We start from the raw sequence: 14964 nt of genomic DNA, 5'->3' as shown, positions 1-14964 counted from the left end.
TATCTCTAACCTTAACCTAGCCCTAAACCTAACCATGACTTAAACCTAACACTTACCCTAACCCTAAAACTAAACTCAATCCTAAACCTAATCCTAACCTTAACCCTAACTCTAACCCCTAACACTAACCCTAAGCTCAACCCTCACCCTTAACTTAAACTTCACAATAAACCTAATGCTAAACCAAACCCTAACCCTAAAGCTAACTCTAAACCTGACCCTAACATTAACCCAAACACCAAAACCTAACCCTAACACAAACCGTAAACGAAACCCTAACCTGATCCTAACCGTAACCCAAACACCTAACTCTAATATTTACCCTAAACCTAATCTTAACCTTCACCCTAAACCTAAGCCTAACCCTAAAACTAAACCAAACCGTAAACTATCCCCTCACTCTAGCCCTAAACCTAAACCTAACCCTAACCCTAACTCTAAGACTGACCCTAACTGTAACACCGTAAAACATCAGGTTAACTGTAACCCTAACACTAACCCTCACACGAACCCTAACCCTTTCCCTAAACCTAACCCTATCCCTAATCCTAACCCTAACCCTGACCTAAACGTAACCCTAAACCTAACCCTAAACTTAACCCTAACCTTAACTCTAACCTAACCCTAACCCTAACAATAACTCTAAACCTGACCCTAACCCTAACAGTAAACCCTAGCCCTAACTCTAACTCTAAACCTAACCCTAACCTAGCCCTACCCATGACCGTAAACCTAGCCTTAACCCTAACCTTACCCTTACCCTAACCCTAACCCTAACACTAATATCAATCCTAACTCTAACCCTAACCCTAACCCTTACCTTAACCCTCACTATTAACTGAAAATTCACCCTAACCCTAACCCTAACTCTAACCCTAACCATAACACTTACCCTAAACCCTCAATTTAACTGTAAACCTAACCCTAACCCTCACCCTAACCCCTAACCGTATCCCCAACCCTAAACCGAATGCTATCCCTAAACTTATCCCTAACCCTAACCCAAACACGAACAGTAACCCTAATCTAACACTAACCCTAACATTAACCCTAAACTTGACCCTACCCTAACCATGAACCTAACGCTAACACCCTAAACCTAACCTCTAACATTAAGTATAATCCTCACCGTTATCCTAACCCTTATCTTAACCCTCACCCTGAACCTAAATGTCACTCTAACCCTGAACCTAAACCTAACACTAACCCTAAACATAACACCTAATCCTAACCCGAACCCTAAACCTAACCTTAACACTAAGCTGAACACAAAATCAAACATTAAACCTAACCATAAGAATAACCCTCACCCCATCCTAAACTTCATCCATCCCTAACCTTAACCTTAACCTTAACCCTAAACGTAAACCTAACCCAAATCCTACCCTTAAGCCAAACTCTAATCATAACGCTACTCCACCTGTAACCCTAAAACTAAGCCTTACATTAGCCCTGAACCTAACCCTAGACCTAGTCCTAATCCTAACCGTAGACCTAATCCTAACCCTAACCCTAACTCTAACCTTAATCCTAAATAGAACACTAACTATAATTCAAAACCTGAACCTAAACTGAAATCTTACGCTACACCTAACCCTAACCCTAACCCTAAACCTAACCCTAACTCTAACCCTAAACATAAGACTTCCCCTAAACCCTCACCTTAACTGTAAAACCATAACCATACCCTCACACTAACCCCTAACCCTATCCCCCAACCCTAACCCTAATGCTATCCCTAACCCTAACCCTAACACTAACCTGAACCCCTAAGCCCTAACGATAACCCTAACCCAAACCTTAACGCCTAACACCAAAGCCTAACCCAAACATTAACCCTCACTCTCTCCCTAACTCTAACACTAACCCTAAACCTAATCATAAACCTAACCCTAACCCTAAACCAAAACTAAGCATGACCAGAACCACAATGACTAACTGGAACCCTCACCCAAACCCTAACCCTAAACAAAAACTCTAACACCTAACACCTTACCATAACCATAATCCTAACCCTACCCAACCCTAACCCTAAACCTAACCCTCATCCCAACCACAACGCCTAACACAAAACCGCGACCCTAACCCTAACCGTAACACTAAACTTAACCCTAACCTAAAATCTAACGTTATCCCTAAAACTAAACAGAACCCGTAAACTTAACCCTAACCCTAAACAACCCAAACCTCAGCCATAACCCTAACCCTAACCCTCACCCTATCTTAAACTTCACCCTATCCCTAACCTAGAGCTCACCCTAACTTTAACCCTAATCCTACCGCTAAATCTAACCCTAACCTTAACCTTGGCCCACCTGTAATACCCTAAACCTAACCCTTACAATAACTCTGACAATAACCCTCACCCTTACCCTAACCCTAACTGTAACCCTCACCCTTAACCTAAACTTCACACAAACCCTAAACCTAAACGTAACCCTAACTCCAAACATAACTCCTAACCCTAATCCGAACCCTAAACCTAACCTTAACACTAACCAGAACACAAACCCAAACTCTAGCCCTAATCCTAAAAATAACCCTCACCATATCCTAAACTTCATCCAAACCCGAACCCGAAACATAACCCTAAATCTAAATCTAACCCAAACCCTAATCTTAAACCTCACTCTAAGCATAACACTATTCCACATTTAACCCTAAACCTAACCCTTACAATAGCCCTGAACCTAACCATAACCCTTACCCAAAACCCGAAACTGAAGCCTAACCCGAAGCCTAACCTGAACCCTAACCCGAACACTAAACCCAAACACTATCACTAGCCCTAGCCCTAAACACCACCCCAAGTCCTAGCCCTAGCCCTAACTCTAACACTAACCCAAACACTAAAACCTAACCCTAAACATTAAACCTAACCCTAACCCAGAACACTAAACCTAACCCTAACCGCTAACCCTAACCCCAAACCCTAAACCCTAACCCTAACCCTAAACCCTAACACTAACCCTAACCATAAACCCTAACCCTAAAGCCTAACCCTAAACCTAAGCCTAACCCAAAACCCTAAGCCTAACCCAAACCCTAACCCTAACCCTAAACTCTAGCCCTAAAACCCTAGCCCTACGCCTAGCCTTAACACCAAGCCCTAGCCCTAGCCCCAACCCTAACCCTAACCCTAACCCCTAACCCTAACCCTAACCCTAAACCCAAAATCCTAACCCTAAACCTAACCCTGACACTAACCCCTAACCCTGACCCTGACCCTAAACTCTAACACTAAACACTAAACCCTAACCCCAGCCCTAACCCGTAGCCCTAACCTTACCCAAACCCTAACCCTAAACCCTAAACCCTAACACAAAAACAAACCCTAAACCTAACCCTGACACTAACCTCTAACACTGACCCTAACCTAAACTCTAACACTAAACACTAAACCCTAACCCCAGCCCTAATCCGTGGCCCTAAACTTACCCAAACCCTAACCCTAAACCCTAAACCCTAACCCCAAAACAAACCCTAAACTTAACCCTGACACTAATCCCTAACCCTGACCCTGACCCTAAACCCTGACCATGACCCTAAACCATGACCATGACCCTAACCCTGACCATGACCCTAAACCTGACCCTGACCCTAAACCCTGACCCTGACACTAAACACTGACCCTGACCCTAAACTCTAACACTAAACCCTAAAACCGAACCTTAACCCCTAAACCCGATCCCTAACCATAACCCTAACACTAAACTAAACCCTAAACCCTAACCCAAACCCTAACCTGTGTAGGGAGTGAGGAGGTGGGAGGGACTAGGCTGGGCCCTGTGAAAGGAGTGAGGAGGTGGGAGAGACCATGCAGGGCCCTGTATAGGGAGTGAGAGACCAGGCAGGGCACTGTACAGGGAGTAAGATGGTGGGACAAAACAGACAGAAACCTGTGTAGGGAGTGAAGAGCTGAGAGACCAGAGACGTTTGTAGGGATTGAGGAGGTGGGTGAGACCAGGCAGGGCCCTGTGTAGGGAGTGAGGAGGTGGGAGATATCAGGCGGGGCCCTGAGTAGGGAGTGAGGAGATGGAAGAGACCAGGCAAGGACAGGTGTAGGAAGTGAGGAGGTGGGAGGGACCAGGAAGGGCCCTGTGCAGGGAGTGAGAATGTGGAAGAGAACAGGCAGAGAACTGTGCAGGGAGTAAGGAGGTGGGACAGACCAGGCACAGAGGTTTACAGGGATGGAGGAGGTGGGAGAGAACAGGCAGTGCCCTGAGTAGGGAGTGAGGAGATGGGAGCAAAGAGGCAGGGCCCTGTTTAGGGAGTGAGGAGGTGGGAGAGGCCAGGCAGGGACCTGTGTAGGGAGTTAGGCATTAGGAGAGACCAGGCACGGCCCTGTGTAGGGAGCGAGGAGGTGGGAGAGACGAGGCAGGGCCCTCTGTAGGGAGTGAGTTGGCCAGAGATCAGGAATGTCCCTGTGTGGAGTAATGATATGGAAGAGACCAGGCAGGGCCCTGTGCAGGAAGTTAGGAGGTGGGAGAGAACAGGCAGAGAAGAGGTTAGGGAGGGAGGAGGTGGGAGAGACCAGGCAGGGCCCTGTGTAGGGATTGAGGAGGTGGGAAAGACAAGGCAGGGCCCTGTGTATAGAGAAGATGGGAGACACCAGACAGGGCCCTGAGTAGGGAGCGAAGAAGGGGGAGAACCAGGCAGAGTCCTGCTTACGGAGTGCAGAGATGGGAGAGACCAGGCAGAGGCCTATAGAGGGAGTGAGGATGTGGGACAGACCAGGCAGGGCCCTGTGTAAGGAGTGATGAGGTGGGAGAGACCAAACAGGATCCTGTGCAGGGTGTGAGGGAGAGGGAGCATCCAGGAAGGGCCCTGTGTAGGGAGTGAGGTGTTGGGAGAGACCACACAGGTCCTGTGTAGGGAGTGAGAATGTGCCAGAGACCAGGCAGGGCCCTGGGTAGGGAGTGAGGAGGTGACAGAGACAAGGCATGGCTCTGTGTAGGAAGAGAGGAGGTGGGAGAAAACAGACAGAGACATATGTAGGGAGTAAGCAGAAGGGAGACACCAGGCAGGGCCCTGTGTAGGGAGCAAGGAGGTGGGAGAAAGCAGGCAGACACCTGTGTAGGGAGTGAGAAGCTGGGAGAGACCTGTGTATGGAGTGAGGAGGTTGGAGGAAACAGGCAGGGCCCTGTGTAGGCAGTAAGGAGGTGAGAGAGGCCAGTGAGGGCCCTGTATAAGGATTGAAGAGGTGGTAGATGAGGCAGGGCCCTGTGTAGGGAGTGAGGAGGTGGGAGAGGAGGCAGGGCCATGTACAGGGATTGAGGATATGGGAGATAAAAGGCAGAGACCTGTGTAGGGAGTGAGGAGGTAGGAGAGACCGGGCAAAGATTTGTGAAGGGATTGAGGAGGTGGGAAAGACCTGGCAGGGCACTGTGTAGGGAGTGAGTATAATGGAGAGAAGAGGCAGAGACCTGTGTAGGGAGTGAGAAGGTGGAGAGACAAGGCAGGGCCCTGTGTAGGCAGCAAGGAGATGAGAAAGGTCAGTCAGGGCCCTGTATGAGGATTGAAGAGGTGGCAGATGAGGCAGGGCCCTGTGTAGGGAGTGAGGAGGTGGGAGAGAACAGGGAGGGCCCTGTGTAGGGAGTGAGGAGGTGGGAGAATCAAGCCAGGGTCTTGTGTAGGGAGTGAGGAGAAGGGAGACACCAGGCAGGGCCCTGTATAGGGAGTGAGGAGATGGGAGATAACAAGCAGGGCTCTGTGTACGGAGTGAGGAGAAGGGAGATAACAGCCAGGAACACAGTGCAGGGACTGAGGAGGTGGGAGAGATAAGGCAGGACCCTGTGTAAGTAGTGAGCATGTGGGAGAAACCAGGCAGGACCCTATACAGAGTAAGGAGTTGGAGAGACCAGGCAGGGCCTTGTTTAGGGAGTGTTAAGGTGGGAGAGACCATCAGGGCCCTGTGTAGGGAGTGAGCGGGTGTGAGAAACCAGTCAGGGCCCCCTGTAGGAATTAAGGAGGTGGCACAGACCAGGCAGGACCCTGTTTAGGGAGTGAGGACATGGGAGAGACGATCAGGGCCCTGTTTAGGGAGTGAGGGGGTGACAGAGAACAGGCAAGGACTTGTATAGAGAGTGAGGAGTTGGGAGAGACCACCCAGATACCTGAGTAGGGAGTCAGGAGGTGGGAGAGACCATGCAGGGAGCTGTATAGGGAGGGAGCAGGTGGGAGAGACAAGGCAGGGCCCTGTGTAGTGAGTGAGGATGTGGGAGAGATCAGGCAGGGCTCTGTGGAGGGAGTAAGGAGCTGCAGAGACCAGGCAGTGGCTTGTTTAGGGAGTGAGCAGGTGCTAGAGAACATCAGGGACCTGTATAGTGAGTGAGGAGGAGGGCGAAAACAGGCTAACACCTGTGTATGTAGTAAGGAGTGGGAAAGACCACCCAGAGACCTGTGTAGGAATTGAGGAATGGGAGAGAACACGCAGGGAACTGTGTAGGGAGTGAGGAGGTAGGAGAGACCAGGCAGGGCCCTGTGTAGGGAGCGAAGAGGTGGGAGAACCAGGCGGAGTCCTGCATAGGGAGTGAGAAGGTGGGAGAGACCAGGCAGAGCCCTGCTTAGGGTGTGAGGAGGTGGGATTGACTAGGCAGGACCCTGTGTAGGGTGTGAGGAGGTGGGAGATTACAGGCAGTGCCCTGAGTAAGGATTGAGAAAGTGGGAGAGAACAGGCAGGGCCCTGTCTAGGGATTGAAGAGGTGGGAGAGAACAGGCAGAGACCCTTGTAGGGAATGAGGAGGTTGGAGAAACCATGCAGAGACCTGTGTAGGGATGGAGAAGGTAGGAGGGACAAGTTAGGGCTCTGTGTATGTAGTCAGGATGTGAGAGAGGGGAGGCAGGGCCCTGTGTGCATTGAGGATGTGGGAGAGGTCAGGCAGGGCTGTGTCTAGGGAGTGAGGAGGTGGGAGAGACCAGGCAGAGACCTGCATAGGGAGTGAGGAGGTGAGAGAGACCAGGTAGGATGCTGTGTAAAGAGTGAGGATGTAGGAGAGACTAGGCAGGGTCCTGTGTAGGGAGTAAGGAGGTAGAGAGACCAGGCAGGGTTCTGTTTAGGGAGTGAAGAGGTGGGAGAGATCATCAGGGCCCTGTAAAGGGAGTGAGGAGGTGGGAGAGACCACCCAGATACCTGTGTAGGGACTGAGGAGGTTGGAGAGAACACGCAGAGCCCTGTGTAGGGAGTGAGGATGTGGGAGAGGCCAGGCAGGGCTGTGTCTAGGGAGTGAGGAGGTGGGAGAGGCCAGGCAGTGACCTGTGTAGGGAGTTAGGCCTTAGGAGAGACCAGGCAGAGTGCTGTGTAGGGAGTGAGGAGGTGGGAGAGACCAGGCAGGGCTCTGTGTAGGGAGTGAGGTGTTGGGAGAAACCATGCAGGTCCTGTGTAGGGAGTGAGAATGTGCCAAACACCAGGCAGGGCCCTGTGTAAGGAGTGAGGAGGTGAGAGAGAGGAGGCAGGGTCCTGTGTGCATTGAGGATGTGGGAGAGGCCAGGCAGGGCTCTCTCTAGGAAGTGAGGAGGTGGGAGAAGCCAGGCAGGGACCTGTGTAGGGAGTTAGGCGTTAGGAGAGAAAAGGCAGGGCCCTGTGTAGGGAGTGAGGTGTTGGGAGACACCACGCAGGGTCCTGTTTAGGGAGTGAGGAGGTGGGAGAGACCATCAGGGCCCTGTTTAGGGAGTGAGGAGGTGGGAGAGACCATCAGGGCTCTGTGTAGGGAGTGAGGAGGTGGGAGAGACAAGGTAGGATGCTGTGTAAAGAGTGTGGATGTAGGAGAGACTAGGCAGTGCCCTGTGTAGGGAGTAAGGAGGTGGAGAGACCAGGAAGAGTTCCGTGTAGGGATTGAGGAGGTGGGAGAGACCATCAGGGCCCTGCTTAGGGAGTGAGGAGGTGGGAGAGACCATCAGGGCCCTGTGTAGTTAGTGAGCAGGTGGGATAGAACAGGCAGGGCCCTTGTAAGGAGTGAGAATGTGTCAGAGACCAGGCAGGGCCCTGTGCTGGGAGGGAGGAGGTGGGAGGGAGCAGTCAGTATCCTGTGCAGGGAGTGAGGAGGTGGGAGAGACCAGGGAGGGCCCTGTGTACAGAGTGAGTAGGTGGGAGAGAACAGGCAGGGCTCTGTGTAAGGTGTGATGAGTTCGGAGAGACCAGGCAGGGCCCTGTGTATGGAGTGAGGAGGTGGGAGAGACAAAACAGTGACCTGTGTAGGGAGTGAGGAAGTGGGAGAGGCAAGGCAGAGACCAGTGTAGGGAGTGAAGGGGTGGGAGAGATTAGGCAGAAACCTGTGTAGGGAGTGAGAAGATGGTAGACAGCAGGCAGGGCCCTGTGTAGGGAGTGAAGAGGTAGGAGAACCATTCAGGGACCTGCATAGAGAGTGAGGAGATGGGAGAGTCCAGGCAGGGCCCTCTGTAGGGAGTGAGTTGGCCAGAGATCAGGCATGTCCCTGTATGGAGTAAGGATATGGGAGAGACCAGGCAGGGCCCTGTGCAGGGAGTTAGGAGATGGGAGAGAACACACAGAGAAGAGTGTAGTGAGTAAGGAGGTGGGACAGACCAGGCAGGGTCCTGTGTAGGGAGTGAGAGACCATGCAGGGACCTGTGTAGAGAGTGAGGTGGTGAGAGAGAACAGACAGAGACCTATGCAGGGAGTGAAGAGGTGAGAGACCAGACAGATACTTTGTAGGGATTGAGGAGGTGGGAGATACCAGGCAGGGCCCTGAGCAGGGAGTGATAAGATGGGAGAGACTAGGCAGGGCAGGTGTAGGGAGTGAGGAGGATGGAGAGACCAGGAAGGTCCCTGTGTAGGGAGTGAGGATGTGGGAGATAAAAGGCAGAAACCTGTGTAGGGAGTAAGGATGTGGGACAGAACAGGCAGAGACCTTTATAGGGATTGAAGAGGTGGGAGAGACCAGGCAGGGCAGTGTGTAGGGGGTGAGGAGTTGGAAGATAGCAGGCAGGGCCCTGTGTAGGGAGTGAGGAGGTGGGAGAGAACAGACAGAGACATATGTAGGGAGTAAGCAGAAGGGAGACACCAGGCAGGGCCCTCTGTAGGGAGTGAGGAGGAGGGACAGACCAGGCAAGGCCCTGTGTAGGGAGCTAGGAGGTGGGAGAGAACAGGAAGGGCCCTGTGTAAGGAGTGAGGAGGTGGAAAAAACCAGGCAGACACCTGTGTAGGGAGTGAGGAGGTTGGAGAGAACAGGCAGGGCCCTGTGTAGGCCGTCAGGAGGTGAGAGAGGCCCATTCAGGGCCCTGTATAAGGATTGAAGAGGTGGCAGATGAGGCAGTGCCCTTTTTAGGGAGTGAGGAGGTGGGAGAGGAGGCAGAGCCCTGTATAGGGATTGAGGATATGGGAGATAAATGGCAGAGACCTGTGTAGGGAGTGAGGAGGTTGAAGAGACCAGGTAGGGACCTGTGTAGGTCCTGAGGAGGTGGGAGACATCAGGCGGGGTCCTGTGCAGGGAGTGAGAAGGTGGGAGAGACCAGGCAGGGCCCTAGGTAGGGAGTGAGAATGCAGGAGAGAACAGGCAGAGACCTGTGTAGGGATTGAGGAGGAGAGACTGACCAGGCAAGGACTTGTGAAGGCATTGAGGAGGTGGGAGAGACCTGGCAGGGCCCTGTGTAGGGAGTGAGTATCTTGGAGAGAAGAGGCAGAGACCTGTGTAGGGATTGAGAAGGTGGAGAGACCAGGCAGGGCCCTTTGTAGGGAGTGAGGAAGTGGGAGAGGCCAGGCAGAGCCCTGTGCAGGGATTGAGGTGTTAGGAGAGACCAGGCAGGGCCCTGTGTAGGGAGTGAGGAAGGGGGAGAGGCCAGGCAGAGCCCTGTGCAGGCAGTGAGGTGTTAATAGAGACCAGGCGGGGCCCTGTGTAGGGAGTGAGGAGGTGGGAGAGACCAGGTAGGACCCTGTGTACAGAGTGATGATGTGGGAGAGACCAGGCAGGGCTGTGTGTAGGGATTAAGGAGGTAGAGATAACAGGCAGGGCCCTGTGCATGGAGTAAGGAGGTGGAGATGCCAGGCAGGGACCTGTGTAGGGAGTGAGGAGGTAAGAGAGATCATCAGGGCCCTGTGCAGGGAGTGAGGAGGTGGAAGAAGCCAGCCAGGTTCTTGTGTAGGGAGGGAGGAGATGGGAGACACCAGGCAGGGCCCTGTATAAGAGTGAGAAAATGGGAGAAAAGAAGCAGGGCTCTGTGTAGGGAGTTAGAGAAGGAGATAACAGCCAGAAACACACTGCAGGTACTGAGGAGGTGGGAGAGATAAGGCAGGACCCTATGTAGAGAGTGAGGATGTGGGAGAAACCAGAAAGGTCCCTGTAGAGAGGAAGAAGTTGGAGAGACCAGGCAGGGCCTTGTTTAGGGAGTGAGAAAGTGGGAGAGACCATCAGGGCCCTGTGTAGGGAGTGAGCGGGTGTGAGAAACCAGTTAGTGCCCTGTGTAGCGATTGAGGAGGTGGGAGAGACCGGCAGGACCCTGCTTAGGGAGTGAGGAGGTGGGAGAGAACATCAGGGCCCTTGTAGGGAGCGAGGAGGTGAGAGAGAACAGGCAAGGCCCTGTATACAGAGTGAGGAATTGGGAGAGACCACCCAGATACCTGAGTAGGGAGTCAGGAGGTGGGAGAGATCAGGCAGAGCCCTGTGTAGGAAGTGAGGAGGTGGGAGAGACCATGCAGGGAGCTGTATAGGGAGGGAGCAGGTGAGAGAGACCAGGCAGGGCCAAGTGTAGGGAGTGAGGAAGTGGGAGAGGCCAGGCAGGGCCTTGTGTAGGGAGTGAGAATGTGGGAGAGAACAGGCAGGGCCCTGTGGAGAGAGTAAGGAGTTGGAGAGACCAGGCAGTGGCTTGTTTAGGGAGTGACCAGGTGCGAGAAAATATCAGGGCACTGTGTAGTGAGTGAGGAGGAGGGAGAAAACAGGCTAAAACCTGTTTATGTATTAAGGAGGTGGGAAAGACCACCCAGAGACCTGTGTAGAGATTGAGGACTGGGAGAGAATAGGCAGAGAACTGTGTAGGGAGTGAGGAGGTAGGAGAGACCTGGCAGGGCCCTGTGTAGGGAGTGAAGAGGTGGGAGAACCATGCAGAGTCCTGCATAGGGATTGAGAAGGTGGGAAAGGAGAGGCAGAGCCCTGCTTAGGGAGTGAGGAGGTGGGATTGACTAGGGAGGACCCCGTGTAGGGTGTGAGGAGGTGGGAGTATCTAGGCAGGGCCCTTTGTAGGGAGTGAGGTGTTGGGAGAGACCAGGCAGAGTCCTGTGTAGGGAGTGAGGATGTGGGGGAGACCAGGTAGGGTCCTGTGTAGGGAGGGAGAGACCAGGCAGGGCCCTGTGTAGGGAGTGAGGTGGTGGGAGAGAACAGACAGAGACCTATGCCGGGAGTGAAGAAGTGAGAGGCAAGACGCAAACCTTTGTAGGGATTGAGGAGGTGGAGAGATCAGGCAGGGCCCTGTGTAGGGCCTGAGGAGGTGGGAGATACCAGGCTGGGCCCTGAATAAGGAGTGAGAAGATGGGAGAGACCAGGCAGGGGCAGGTGTAGTGACTGAGGAGGATGGAGAGACCAGAAAGATCCCTGTGTAGGGAGTGAGGATGTGAGAGCTAAAAGGCAGAAACCTGTGTAGTGAGTAAGGAGCTGGAACAGAATAGGCAGAGACCTTTATAGGGATTGAAGAGGTGGGAAAGACCAGGCAGGGTAGTGTGTAGGGGGTGAGGAGCTGGAAGATACCAGGCAGGGCCCTGTGTAGGGAGTGAGGAGGTGGGAGAGACCATGCAGGGAGCTGTATAGGGAGGGAGCAGGTGGCAGAGAGAAGGCAGGGCCTGTGTAGGGAGTGAGGATGTGGGAGAGACCAGGCAGGGCCCTGTGTAGGGAGTGAGGAGGGGGGAGAAACCAGCCAGGTTCTTGTGTAGGGAGGGAGGAGATGGGAGACACCAGGCAGGGCCCTGTATAAGAGTGAGGAAATGGGAGAAAAGAAGCAGGGCTCTGTGTAGGGAGTTAGAGAAGGAGATAACAGCCAGAAACACAGTGCAGGGACTGAGGAGGTGGGAGAGATAAGGCAGGACCCTGTGTAGGGAGTGAGGAGGAGGGAGAAAACATGCTAACACCTGTGTATGTAGTAAGGAGGTGGGAAAGACCACCCAGAGACCTGTGTAGGAATTGAGGAATGGGAGAGAACAGGCAGAGAACTGTGTAGGGAGTGAGGAGGTAGGAGAGACCAGGCAGGGCCCTGTGTAGGGAGCGAAGAGGTGGGAGAACCAGGCAGAGTCCTGCACAGGGAGTGAGAAGGTGGGAGAGGACAGGCAGAGCCCTGCGTAGGCAGTGAGGAGGTGGGATTGACTATGCAGGACCCTGTATGGGGTGTGAGGAGGCAGGAGATTCCAGGCAGGCCCTTTGTAGGGAGTGAGGTGTTGGGAGAGACCAGGCAGGGCCCTGTGTAGGGCCTGAGGAGGTTTGAAATACCAGGCAGAGCCCTGAGTAGGGAGTGAGGAGGTGGGAGAGAACAGGCCGGGCCCTGTCTAGGGATTGAAGAGGTGGGAGAGAACAGGCAGAGACCCTTGTAGGGAATGAGGAGGTGGGAGAAACCATGCAGAGACCTGTGTAGGGATGGAGAAGGTGGGAGGGATCAGTTAGGGACCTGTGTATGTAGTCAGGATGTGAGAGAGAGGAGGCAGCGCCCTGTGTGAATTGAGGATGTGGGAGAGGCCAGGCAGGGCCCTGTCTAGGAATTGAGGATGTAGGAGAGACCAGGCAGAGACCTGCATAGGGATTGAGGAGGTCGGAGAGACCAGGCAGAGAACTGTGTAGGGAGTGAGGAGGTCGGAGAGACCAGGCAGGGCCTGGTGTAGGGAGTGAGGTGGTTGGAGAGACCACGCAGGGCCTGGTGTACGGAGTGAGGAAGTGGGAAAGAACCGGCAGAAATCTGTGTATGGAGAAGATGGGAGACACTAGACAGGGCCCTGTGTAGGGATTGAAGAGGTGGGAGAGACAAGGCAGTGCTCTGTGTAAGGAGTATAAGGTGGGAGAGACTAGGCAGGACCCTGCTAGGGCGTATTGATATTGTAAAGGTCAGGTTTAGGGTTAGGGTAGGGGTAAGGTTAGGGTTAAGGCTAGGTTTACTGTAAAGGGTAGGGCCAGGTTAGGGTTAGAGTTAGGCTTAGAGTTAAAGTTAGTGCTAGGGTTTAGGGTTAGGTTCAGGTTTAGAGTTATAGTTAGGTTTAGGGTTAGGGTAGAGTTAAGGTTAGGGTTAAGTTTAGGGTTAGGTTAAGGGTTAAGTTTAGGTCAGGGTTAGGTTTAGGATGAGGGATAGGGTTAGGTTTAGGGAAAGGGTTAGGGGTTCGTGTGAGGGTTAGTGTTACATTTACAGTTAAGCTGATGTTTTAGGGTGTTACAGTCAGGGTTAGGGTTAGAGTTAGGGTTAGGTTTAGGGGTAGGGCGAGAGTTAGGGCATAGTTTAGGGTTAGGTTTATTTTTAGGTTTAGCGTTAGGCTCTGGTTTAGGGTGAAGTTTAGGTTAAGGATGAGGGTTAGGGTTAGGGTTTGTTGTTTGGGCTAAGGTTAGGGTTAGGTTTAGGGTGAAGTTTTGTTAAGGGTGATGGTTGAGCTTAGCGTTAGCATTAGGGGTTAGGGTTAGGGTTCAGGTTAGAATTAAGTTTAGGCTTAAGTTTAGGTTTAGAGTTAGGGTTAGTGTAAGTGTTAGGGTTAAGTCATGGTTAGTTTTAGGACTAGGCTAAGGTTAGATATAGGGTTAGGTTAAGGGTTGGGGTTAGCTTTAGATGTTAGGGTGAGGGTTAGTGCTAGGTTTCCATTTAAGCTGAGTGTGTAGGGTAAGTTTTAGGGTTAAGATTAGGGTTAGAGTTAGAGTTAGGGTCAGGGTTACAGTTAAGTTTAGGGTTAGGGTTAGGTTTATGGTTAGAATTAGGGTTTGGGTCAGGGTTGGGGAGATTTAGTGTTATGTTCAGTTTTAGGGTTAGGGTTAGGGGTAGGGTGAAGTTCATGTTAAGCGTGAGGTTAAGGGTTAGGGGTTAGGGTACAATTTAGGGTCAGGGTTAGGGTTAAGTTTAGGGTTAGGGTTAGGTTTATGGTTGGGATTAGGGATAGGGTCAGGGTTAGGGGGAGATTTAGTGTTATGTTTAGTTTTAGGGTTATGGTTACGATGAATTTTATGTTAAGTGAGAGGGTCAGGGTTAGGGGTTAGGGTTCAGGTTTCAGTCAGGGTTAGGGTTAGGTTTCAGGTTTAGGTTTAGGGTTAGGGTTAAGCTTAGTGTTTATGTTAGTTTTGCTTAGGGTTAGGGTTTGAATGAAGTTAGGGTAGGTTTAGGGTTATGGTTAGGGTGAAATTTTGGTTCAGGGTGAGGGTTCAGCTTAGGGTTAGTGTTAGAGTTAGGTTTTGGGTTAAGATTAGGTTTAGGCTAAGGATTAGGGTTAGAGTTAAGGTTAGGGTTTAGTGTTTCAGTTAGGTTTAGGGTAGGGTTGTAATTAGGGTTAAGTTTAGGGTTAGGGTAAGAGTTAGAGTTACATTTACAGTTAAGGTGAGGGTTTTGGGTAAGTGTTATGGTTTAGGTTAGGGTTAGGGCTAGGGTTAGGGTTAGAGTTAGTGTTAGGGGTTAGGGTCAGGTTTAAGTTTATGGTAGGCTTAAAGATAGAGTTAAGCTTATGTTAGGGTTAGGGTCAGGGTTAGGCTTAGAATTAGGTTTAGGGCGAGGATTAGGGTCAGAGTTATTGTAAGGGTTAGGTTTAGGGTTACAGGTGGGCCAAGGTTAAGGTCAGGGTTAGGTTTAGGGGTAGGGTTACGGTTAAAGTTATGGTTAGCTTTAGGTTAGGGATAGGGTGAAGTTTAACATAGGGTGAGGGTTAGGGTTATGGCTAAGGTTTGGGTTTGTTTTCAGGTTAGTCTTAAGGTTATGTTTAGGGTTAGGGTTAAGTTTAGGGGTTGTGTTTAGTTTTAGTGTTAGGGTTAGATTTTAGGTTAGTGTTTAGTGTTATGGTTAGGGTTAGGGTTA

This window comes from Elephas maximus, chromosome 7, assembly GCF_024166365.1.
Source record: "Elephas maximus indicus isolate mEleMax1 chromosome 7, mEleMax1 primary haplotype, whole genome shotgun sequence".
Classification (NCBI taxonomy): domain Eukaryota; kingdom Metazoa; phylum Chordata; class Mammalia; order Proboscidea; family Elephantidae; genus Elephas; species Elephas maximus.
This window is presented reverse-complemented; position numbering follows the sequence as displayed.